Below are 12,176 nucleotides of genomic sequence, written 5' to 3' on the forward strand. Positions count from 1 at the left end.
AATTAAATTAAATTAAATTAAAGTAATAGAAATGTGAAGACCAAAAATTACTCCTCAAACCAGGGAGAGGGAGGCAAGAGAGAATCTCAAGGTAGCAATGGAAAGACAATATGACTTACAATGATTATTTTCATTTATTATCAAAGATACTACTTTAAGAAACTTTTTTTCCCAGTAGAGCATACTTTATCTGGGTTAAGTACAAGCTTTGGTAAGCACAGGAACACACAAATGGGTGATTTAAAATGGTACTTTCCCTCAAGTCTCCTGGAGAATCGTTTCCTAACAAATGGAATATTTCTTTTGTCTCAGAGCTTTTTATTTTAAATTAAATTGAGAACAAATTGCACATTACCTCTTCATAGTATTACTGCACTTAAGGCAACAGGAAATCCTATAATATGATTCCTTTTCAAGGAAGTTAAATAGAACCCTTATTTCAGCAATCATATCAATTTCTGTACCATTTGTAAAATTGATTCTGACCTTATCAGCCTTAATCATCTTCTTCAGATCTGGATCAGTAAATTCAATTCTTAATGCTGTTGAAGAGTTTAAGCCAAACTTTCATAAACCTGGCCATTTGTTTGCCTTGGCTTTTATAAGCAGGAGGAAAAATTTACCTATCTATCTATTTATAAACTATATGCTATGCTATATGTTAATACTAGTATGTATTATACTGTACTTTATATCATATGTTATACTATATATTATATGCTATCATATGTTAATACCTAGTAGGGACTTTATTATATATGATTTATATATAACTTATCCCCTAGCCTTATCTGATTATTCTACTTTGTTTTCTCTTTTACTAGTTTTTTATCTTACTGTTTTACATGTAGTTTTAAGAGTCATTTTGTTTTGAACCAAAGTGGACTCCAAACAAATAGGTAGCAAGGACTTAGCACCATTAAAAAAATAAAATAAAAACAAGGACCTTGTTAAATATACACACACAGACATGAACACACACACACACACACACACACACATACACACACACATTTGCTGCCTTGTGAAACAACAATTCCTTGCTTTTGAGGTCTATAATATATATAGCTTGTGATTATATAGATTGTCATAATGCTTGAAAGAACTGATAGATGAAAATATTACATTATGTATGTTATGTTCATGTTATTATTTTTTTAATTCTTTGTTTAGATCACACCTTGCTCCAAAACAAAGACTCTACTAGATACTAAGACACAATCCATAACCAAAATGTATCTATTTAAAGATGTGTATCTTTCTAAGGATTCTATCTTTAGAAAATATTTCAGTGTTGTTTTAAATCAATAGGAATGAAAAAACACTTTAAAGGACATCCTTAAAACTATACTCAGTGAGTTTCTACTCATTGAAGACAATCCTTATTTTCAATAAATAATCATTCTCTGTAACATCTATAAGGGTAAGAATTTGGGGCTTTTTCCCCTATAAATTTTTCTCTAAAATCTGGTTTAGATGCATCCTATAAATTTTGATATATAGTGCTGCTGTTTTCATTCAGTTTATAATATTTTCTAAATTCTCTTATGATTTCTTCCTTAATCCATGGATTATACAGAAGCATGTTGCTTAATTTCCAAATAATATGGAGTTTTCTAGATATGTTATTGTTATTGATGTCTAGTTTAATGCTACTGTGGCCAGAGACCATACTCAATATGATTTCAATACTTTGATGATTCTTATTGAGATAATTTTATGGTCCACTTTTGGTCGAAATGGGTGAATATCCAATGGGTGTTTGAAAAGAATGTGTATCTTACAGCTGTTTAGAAAAGCGTTCTACAAATGTCAGCTAGATCAAGGTGGTCGATAGTGTTGCTCACATCTTTAACATCCTTACTGAGTTTTCTTCCCAGCGTTCTATCAGTTGCTGAGAGAGGGGTCCCAAAATCTCCATCACAAAAAACTTTCTTTTTCCTTTTTAGTTCTGTCGGTATTTGTTTCATGCATTTTAAAGCTGTTATTAGGTCCAAATACATTTAGAGTTATTATGACTTATTAAGCATTGTATCAATATTAACTGTTCATTATGATGTCCTGTAATATTTTATGCTAAAAATCACCTTCTTCTGATAGTAGTATAGTCTTCCTCGCTGTTTTCCTTGTATAGTATGCATTTTTCAAACTTTTACATTCAGTCTGTCTGAGTCATTATACTCAGGTGTTTAATTTTAAACAGCATACAGTTTAGGTATTGCTTTTTAATCCATTTTGACAATCTCTATTTTTTATTTGGCAATTATTCCTTTCCTATTGCATATAATCATTGTTCTATATTGGTTTAATTCTACTATCTTTATATTTCTTCTCAATTTAGCCCATTTGTTGTTCCTCTGTTTTAACTTTCCTTATTTCTTCTCTGTGAATCAAGTATTTTTAATTTAATATTTTGTTTTATATTTTCTTTTGTTATATTATCAAAACATCTTTTGATATTTAATCTAATGCATGTTTCAGTTATCCATCTACCTACAAATAATCTGAGTACTTTGCAAATAACATAAGAACCTTAGAATAACGTTATATTTCACTTATTCCACTCTTGACCTTTTGTGTTCTGATTAACATATTTGGATTTTAAACCCCAGACTGTTCCATGAATCAGAAACAAATTTTTATTTTGTTTGAGGTTGTTATACATTTGGGGCTCTACTTGTTCCCACAGCTCAGTCTAGCACACCTATCAAATATGGCCATGAAAATACATCCTGATTCTAACCAAGCCTCACTTTCTCCATCTCTACATTTTTGGTCTAAGACACTATTATCTCTTGCCTGGACTCCTACAATAGCTTTCTAGATTATATCTGGCTTCCCATTTCTTCCACTTCCCTAGTCTATCCTTCTGGTATCTTAAATCAGTAAATCAGATTGGGTCACACATATCCCTTGCCCATTACATAAAACCCTCCAGTAGCTTTCCATAACACATAGAGTAGAGACCTAAATCCTCACTGTCATGGGTGAAATTTAAAACACTTAATAAGTAATGCAATAGCACTGACCACTCTCCCCTTTACTGATGAATCAATCCTATGGGAAGGATCGGGGCAATTGCCAAGGCAAGGAGATCATAAGGGGCTCTGAGTAGCAGCTATTTTCTCAACAGTGTAGAAGTGTTTCCATATTTAAATAATGAGTTTGTTTGTACCAATGCAAACAGGCTGAACTTGCCATGGTTCACTAGGTCCAGTACCTTCTGGTTCAGATTTCCTCTTTGACCTCATATTCTACCCCTCCTCTCTCTCTCTCTATGCTTCTCAGTAGATGTGGAAAGCACAAATACCTTCGGGCTTTTGCACTTGCTGTTTCTTCTTCTGGGAAGCTTACATTGTACGCTGACTCATTTAATAAATTTTATGTTCAAAGGTCACCTCAGAGAAAATGCCTTTGACCATCCTGGCTAGACGGGCATCTCCTTCACTCTCTAAACCCTTATCCTGCTTTATTTTTCTTCACAGCCCATACCACTTCCTGATATTATTTGATATTATTTAATGTCCTCATTTGTTTTTGCTGCTTCTCCCACTGAACTGTAAAGTCAGGGATGCAGTGTGTCTTGCTTACCATGGAATCACGAGTGTCTATAATAGCTCTGATAGGTGATCAGAAGTACTTATGTATAATAGATACAAACACTAGAAATGATTCAAGGATGATCTATGACTAACACATTACACTGACAATAGGTATAATGCTTTATCAATGTGAGAGAGGGGGATTCCTTAGAGACATAATTTTGTCCAAGGCATAATGAAAAAGTTCAGAGCCACAAAGACTAGTTGAAAAATCAGCAATCAAGATCAAAGCTAAGGCAGTTATGGAGAAACTGAGTCCACAAACATACAAAATTTTTTAAAAAATTCAATAGAAAGCATTTGGAAGCTCCTAGGCACTCTTCCAAAATAATCTTTTAAAAATTTGTGTTGAGGATGAAGGCATAAAAGATCTTTATAACTGATGGAGAACATATAGTATATAGTGTTGCAAAATAATACATTTAGGACAAAATTTCATAGCATATGTCCAACATGAGCATTTTCATATGTGCCTTTTAAAATTTCTTACTCTGGTATTAATTTTGGGAAAAGGTAAAACTGAGGCTCAATATATAAAGCAGGAGACATTTAAAAGTAACATGGTGTAGCCTTGTAGATTTGCTAAACAATTTCCCAAGCCTGCTAATATATACTCCTACTGCCTCAAGACAGCATTATACAAGTTTAAAAAGAATAACCTTTTTATAATTCGTTGAGCACGAACTAGTATTAAAAATGTACAAATGTACTCTCCATTGAGATACATCATCTTGACAGTTGCTAGTAAAATGATGTAAGATATTACGTAGACAGTATTAATAATCAAAATATAAATTTTCAGGTCTTAGCCACTGTATATCTACATGCTTTAATCTAATGTGTTTAATAAGATTAATCATTAAGGTTAACAGTAAAGTTGATTCACTTAAAAGTATGGATTTTTCTGGTATCACTAGTTAAATTTATGATCAACATATCTGAGGGTATATACAACTTTAAAAAGTTACTAGAGTACTAAGGAGTATGTTTTTCCTATGATCGTTTAAAAAATAATGTCAAATCATGGCTTTCAATGCCATGATTACTGGAGGAACTATGATAGGAAAAAATATATAATATAGATAAAGACAATTGCTAACATTTATGGAAAAGTGAGGATTTCCCCAGTTCAGAAATGTCTCCTAAAATTTAAAATTTGGGCAGAGACAAAGAACAAAGAGTCTCTGCAACTTAGCTCAGGCCATGGGGCAGGATGGAGAGCTTTGTTTTGGGAATGCAATGGCCAAGGAAGGTTATACACCGAGTCTTCACGTTGAGCAAAAGATGGAATGAAAGGACCTTCCAAGGGCTAGATCCCTCCCAAAGAATGCCAGTCCACTTGTCACGTTCAATGAGAGAGATCCCACAACCACTCAGTAGGCAGAAAACTATTTCTCAGAGAAAAATGGAGAATCTTACTCCCAAATATTTTTTAATGTATAAACATTTACAAAAAGAAAAAGTGAAATGCCTAGAAAGATATACACCAAAATCATTAAGTGATTACTTCTGATCTATCTGTGTGTATGTGCCTCTTTGTACTTTTCTAATACTTTCCAAAACCTTTATATTAAAGTGAATGTTATTTCAAACAAGTGTTATAGTTGAGGATCTACCATGCTAAGACAGACCTAGTACTTTTGAAAAAACTGGCTACTCACTTAAATAATTTTTTTTCTGAGTCTTTCAATCTCCTCTGACTTGTAATTTTTGGGGAAGTATCCCTTGTGTCCTTCTGGTTTGTTTCCTTTAAATCTTTTGAATCACATTGTTTTACTTGGTGCAGGACGCTGTGCGTGTTCGTAGAAATAACTTGTGTATGTCTCACGAAACACGATGTTTTCCTTCATGCAGCATCATGCTTGCACCAGGTGTCCCAGGGTGGGCACCTTGCATATTTAAATGTAGATTATATATGATTGTATGAGAATAGAACTCCAGGCACTGTTTTAACAGCTCACATTAATAATGCACCGATTGTTTAGGGATTAAAGTAAGCATTAGCATAGGCAGACTATCATGAATGGGGGTCATTAACTGGCCTGCCATCCAGGCAAAGCATATCAACATATTGAGGATAAATTCAGATAGTCGGTATGTTTACAGCCAGATCTCCCAAACACAGATGGAGAAATTAATCAATCCACAGTGGATAGTGGCCTCCTATTCTGTCTTTCCTTCTCTAATTCATATCCTACAATGTGTAAGTGAAATAACTTCCCTTTTGCTTCAGTTGAGTCAAAGTTCTATAGCATTTTGATTTTTTTTTAAAAGTTGACAAAACCACTCCTGCCATTCTCCTGCTCAATGTTATTGCCTCTTCTTTCCTTGAACTTACAATTTCCTGGAAGAGCCTGAAGCTATTTGAGCTGTAAGTGAGATCTCTTGAATAAACCAAAAAGTCATGTTACTTCCTCAGATATCTTTTGGTTCTTTTCCTGAGCATCACTAAAATCTCTGCTCACTAGCCTCCTTGACTTATTGTGTATCTGCTTGTTCAATTTGGTGGTCAGCATATTTCACACTGGGTAATTGTAAAACCAAAATGTTATATGGAAGCTGAGATTTCATTATTTTGATAATAACATCCTCTTGAGAGAGTAGGAAGAAAGCACAGAGAGACATCGAAGGAATGATAAATATATGTATCTTTATACATTGTGTGATGGGAATTAAATCCCAAATGCAATTTGTTATATGTTAATGATAAATTACATGAAGATGGAGATTAAAATAAAGTTATCTTAAATACATTGCTAAGTAAAAAGAAATATGCTTTTATTATAAAATCTAATAAAATAGATTTGTTTAATCCAATTTTGCAGCTTTCATAAACACCCACAAACTGTTGACATTAATGGTGAGACAGCTCTGGTTTTTCTCCTAAGAAAGTGAGGTTACTAACTGATTAGCTCTTACATTGTGTTTGTACTTTCCTTCCTTACAAATTTTTTGAATTGTTTCTAAAAGGATCCTAGTTTCCAGATCAAGGTATTGTGATTTCTTGGTGTGTCAAAATTTCCACTTTCTTCTCATATTTCAATGATCTAGTCAAGGGGTATGTGGCTTCTTTAACAAAATAACAGGATGCTTTTTGGCTGTTAAAGCTAACTGGATAAATAGAAAACACTAGCACAAAATTATGAGAAATATGAATCTCAAATTACTTAAACTTCAGTAGTGATGGTACTACAAAAAAGAAAAAGTATCATGACAGAATATAGGGTTTGGAGATAATAATTCAATTTTTCTCTGTTCCATAGAAATCTTCACACCTTGATCCTAGTTATGAACTAATTGCATGTGCTCCATGCTATACAATGAGATTTAAAGATTGGTCAAACTTTTGTAGGCTTCATGAGAATCTTTATCTAAAAACTTATTACTAGTGCTTCATATAATTTGAACTCTGGAAAATAGACAATGGTTTTAACCAAAAGAGCTTCCCCAGACTAAGAAGGTTAAACATTTTTTAAAGACCTACCTCTTCCTTTCTATAAACTAAAGATAAATATGTAAGTGCTAAGAACAGAATGTCTCGTTACTGGTTTTCTTTTACATGCACTGTATATATAGAAAACATCTGACAGTTTGAAACATCAGTTATACAAATGACAAATCACTCTGTTCATAAATCAGATTAAACCAATTTTGGACGTGTACTTAAGGCCATGAGGGTAGTTACAGAGAATTAAATGAAAGCCACTGGGTTTCATGTAAATGCAACATAATGAACATCTGCACTTAGGTGTTTTGTGAGACAGTTATTGCACCACCATGCCCAGATGGTTGGCATCTCTGACCATGTTACCTACAAGCAGTTCCTGATTACTGGGCCTGCTTTGTACCAACACAAATAGTATATATGCCCCTTGAGCCTCACTCTCTGAAATGTGCCCCCATACATCACATCCCCCACCTCACCTATTTCCATTGCAACATCTAGCATGTTTCCCTGAAGGCAGTAGGAAACTTGGCCATGACTAGTTGCTAAAACTAGTATGTGGTGGCAGCAAAAGTCATTAGATGGTGCAAATTTGGCTGGGGGACAGTGGTGTTGGCCATAATCCACATCTTGGTTATGACTTGGATTCTGTAAGAATAAGAGGAGCCCCAAATCTTCAACTGGAGTGGCTAGTCCCATAACCAAAAGGCAGGTAGAAGTATTGATACAAAGTACCCTTCCCAGTACCTATTCAGAAAGCCCAACCTTGGACAGTCCAAGGCTTCAGGCAGCAGGTCAGAAGACTTAAGACCAATCCTGGGCATTTCAAACCCACAAGTATTGAGTACTGACTATACATGTGTTCAGGAAAGCAGGCTATAATAAGACATAACCTTAGACCTAATGGAGCTTACAACCTGTCACTTGGAACGTTGCTTCCTTAACCTCTCAGTGCTGCAGTTTCCAGCTTCAAAGTGGAAATAATTATATCTACTCCAACATACTTCATGCATGTATTGTAATGCTCATCAGACTTACAAAAGAGAATTTAAAAATTCTAGTCCAGAGATATCACATACCACAACAATAAAATCCAAATGGATGTCAATATGAGGTTGAGGCTGCACATTCTTTTTTGTCCTCAAAGGTTGCTGGAGTGATGACAACTAAGATAAATGGGTTACTGACTGATGACGCGTACTGCATTTTATTTTCCTGTGAATGATTGCTTGACCATTTATGTTCGCTTATAGGAATTTCATTCTCATAAAAACATACTAGATGCCAACTATGTATAAGAATAGTAAGGAGAAGTGGGAGGATTATATGAAAGCTACAATGAAGAATCTTTTACTGAGAAGTCAAGCTCGTCCTAGAACACATACAAGTAGTAATCATGGTATATTATTTAGGAAATAAATGTCATAAAACAAAAATAAAATTTCAGGAAAATTAGAAATAGTGAGGGAGAAAATGAGGCAAAAAGCAAAAAAAAAAAAAAAAATTAAGATGATAATTGTTTTTACTTCTCTTCTTCAATCCTTTTCCCCTAAACTTCTTTTCAGGAAAGAGCTAAACTGTGGGCAAAATAAGCAGCTGCCTCCAGGGTGTGATTTAAGAAGACATTAAAAAGAAAAACTCTAAAAACCAAAAGTCTCCCTCTGCTGTTTGTCTACCATAGCATCTTTATGTTGACATCAGGTAACAATAATAATGACAATGATGATAATGATGATGATTTTGGGATTAAGGCACTTTTAGAGACATTATTAAAATACTGACTGTACTCCATGAGGCATGGTACATTAAGCCATTATCAGACACTGGTGTAAGCCTGTATAAGATTGGGCAAGTAGCCTTTTAAAGTGGCTAAAGGGAAATAAAGAAATAAATAAATAAAGTGGCTAAAAGAAAGTGGGCGACAAATTTTGATGGTATTAGGGGTCTTGGGGAGGTGGCACCTGAATAGGAAAAATCTGGATGCAGTTACTCAGTAAGGGAATTAGACCATCAAGGAGCACCGTAAGGGAACTGAGACTCTGGGCTGTAAAATGCCAGAATTAAAGAGGAATTATGAGCAGGGGAACGAGAGCACTTGTCGATACATTACTAATTCACGAAATTTCTTAGTTAACCCTCCCATAAATGTGTACTTTGAGGAAAATAGTTGCAGAAGCAGTCCATTTTGGAGAAGGTAAGTAGACAGGAGACAAAACAGATATGGGAAGCTGCTTCTGCAAGAATTGAGGGAGTAAAAAAAAAAAATGAGAAAATAGGGTGAGATTAAGGGGCTTAAAGGTGATAGGTTGTGTGTTAGACACAATAGAAAAAATTCAACGTTTCTAGACTGAAAAGTAAGACTCCAGAATGACAATCAGGAGAAGAAGGGGAGGGAGACCCTTGAATAGGACAAAGAAAATTGCTTCCTCTAAGATTTGAAGAAAATAATGTCAGATTGGTGAGGATACAGGTTATGATGGAAAAGGAGGGCTGGATGATGGGATTGCACACTCTCATAACTTCTATTTTTTATAGGAAGTAAAAGACAAAGTCACTGATTAAAAGTGAAAAGCCTGGCAGTTACTGGTCTGAGGAAAGTGGTAGGAGTTTCAATATTGCTTTGGAAAAGCAATGTTGATTAGAATGGAGAGGAAAAGTATGGCCAAGGAGAACTGTGGCTTCAGTTAGGGTTGGAAACCATTGTCTAACTCTGGATCCTCTGAGGATCTTAAAACAGATCTTAAAAACACCCACCTTTCTGGAACTATTTATGGGGAAAGTTCATTTTAAAAAGTAGTCCTGGGGCCAAACTCAGGTATTCAGAATATTGGATAATCAGTTTGAACCTGGCAACCCATGGAGATGAGACAGAAGCCAGCAGATGTACAGGTAAGAATGAGGCTAGGTGCCAATACTGGAAGTGGGGCAAACACACATGGAATGAGGAGACGAAAGGTCAGAGCCTGAGCAGCATGGAAGAGAGCAAAGCCTGTGGGCAGTGGCGGCTTGGTTCAGGAGAATGCATTTTGCAAACAGTTACTTGGCTGCTCTATTCATGTTTTCCGTGGTTAGGTGAGGTCCAGCTAGGCCCAGACAGTGCAACTACAAGGGTATACGTGGATCCAGGAGGCATGGTATCCTCTTGCAACCCCCACCCCCACCCCAGCCCTCGAGTAAGAACAAAGGAAATGGACGATTGGAATAATTCAAGGTTTCATATTAGCTGGACAAGAATGCTGGGAAATTAACCAACACAGTGATTTGGGCAAGATTTAAAAAAAAAAAATAGCATTGCCAAAAATCTGCTGCTAGACCAGAGGTAGGGGTCTGTATAGCTGTGGAACAGGTGAGTAGGAGAAATGGAGTGAAAAACTTGGTTATTTAACTACTGAAAAGGCAATCCAAACTCAGTTCTCCAAATCCTCTGGAAATGGATCACATGTGACCCACAATGGAAGCATCTGCTATACATAAATAGTTTTAATAATGAAAAAGAGAATGAGAAAGCAGGACAAAATTTCCCCTATTTTCCAGTTCTTTGAAAGGGAAACGTATGTCAGGTGAAGAGAGAGATCAAATCACGTGTATTTTCAATGAGCACCAGGCAGACTGTGTCCAGGGAAGACACTGATCGTGTTTCCCACATAAAACAGAGACATCTCAGTTTAGGTCCTTTCACATGAAAAATTGTGCCTTGTCACCAGCCCTTGAGGTACTACACACCTGAGAGACAAACCAGAAATGAACTGTTATTTTCACAGTCTCTTACTGTTTACAACTCGCTTTGCCTTCTGCTATGTTCGGTGACTCTCAGGTTAACCCTGGGAGAGGGGAATACTGACGCCCCTCCCTGTTACACAGAAGCAAAAACTAGCACAAAGCAGATCCTTTAAACAGATGTTCCTCTGGCTGTCAAGCCCAGTCTTCTTCTATAATGCCACACAACGTAAGACAAGCGTTATGCCTTCACGTCCAGATGGGGAAAGACACTGAGACCCCCGTAAAGCAGAAATGACCAGCTGCAAAAGTCAGACCCCACATGAATAAGTGGTGAGAATTATACCTTTGGTATCTGGGTGTCATGTATGAATAAATCTAGAGTATTTAATAAGTAATGAAATGACACTGCAGTTATGAGAAAGTGTTATCTCTTTTATCACTCAGTAATTCATGTAAGCAAAAATCCATAGACTTGGTGGAAGGCATAATGATTGCCTGTGCCCACAGCTAAGGCTCAACTGCTGTTTATTACGAGAGAGAGATTCCTTGCTGCTTTTCTATTACATCATTTAAAATATTGATCTGAAGTTATTACCCACATGATCATGAATCAAGTCCTGTGTGTTTACATGCCGCAGCCCAGCCGAAGACACTGATCCAACAGTACATAATATGGAATTTAAAGTATTGCAACTCCCCAAGGAAATTTGCTGAAACCAGTTGGACATACTTTGAATTATTTGTTTGGTTAATTATCAATAGCTCCAAAGTGGGCCACTGTAAAAGCTCTCTCAGTAAATTGCTTTCAAAGCCCCGGGCAGTTTGTAAGCATTACGGTTCTCATACACGCCACACAAGGTTCTCTTTGTTTATTGCCCTGTGTGTTACATATATCCTTGCACTTTTCACTAATGGTTTGTAGGCAGCCCTGGCTCATGATCAGGCTGCCCTGACAACTTAAATAGTCTTCCAATCCTCTCAGTTTGAATTGAAACAGAAGAGCCTTACTGTCATACTAAACACACCCATCAGGTCACTGTGGATGAAGTTAAACATGCAAGTCTCCACGTCCTTATTACCCAACAGCTTTCTTAAAGCTTCCAGGTCCCAGGCTGGCAATTACCACATCATATGGCTGTTGCTTCCCTTATTATCTGATTATCTTCTCATAATGTCCTTGGCAGTTAAGATGATACCCAGTGTGCCTGGAGGAAAGGGGACCTGGAAGAGGCTTCCTAAGATGTTATCTGATGCGGGCACTGAAGCTATGGTGAGAATCCTGATGAGAATAAAATATTGACCAAGAGAGAGGAAGTCTTTGTTCCAGAGAGAAAATGGGATCATTTGAATTTTTATTTCATTTTTGTTATTAACTTACTCAAGGTGATGCACTCCCACGCCAGGGGTGT

This window comes from Camelus ferus, chromosome 14 (genome assembly GCF_009834535.1).
Source record: "Camelus ferus isolate YT-003-E chromosome 14, BCGSAC_Cfer_1.0, whole genome shotgun sequence".
Classification (NCBI taxonomy): domain Eukaryota; kingdom Metazoa; phylum Chordata; class Mammalia; order Artiodactyla; family Camelidae; genus Camelus; species Camelus ferus.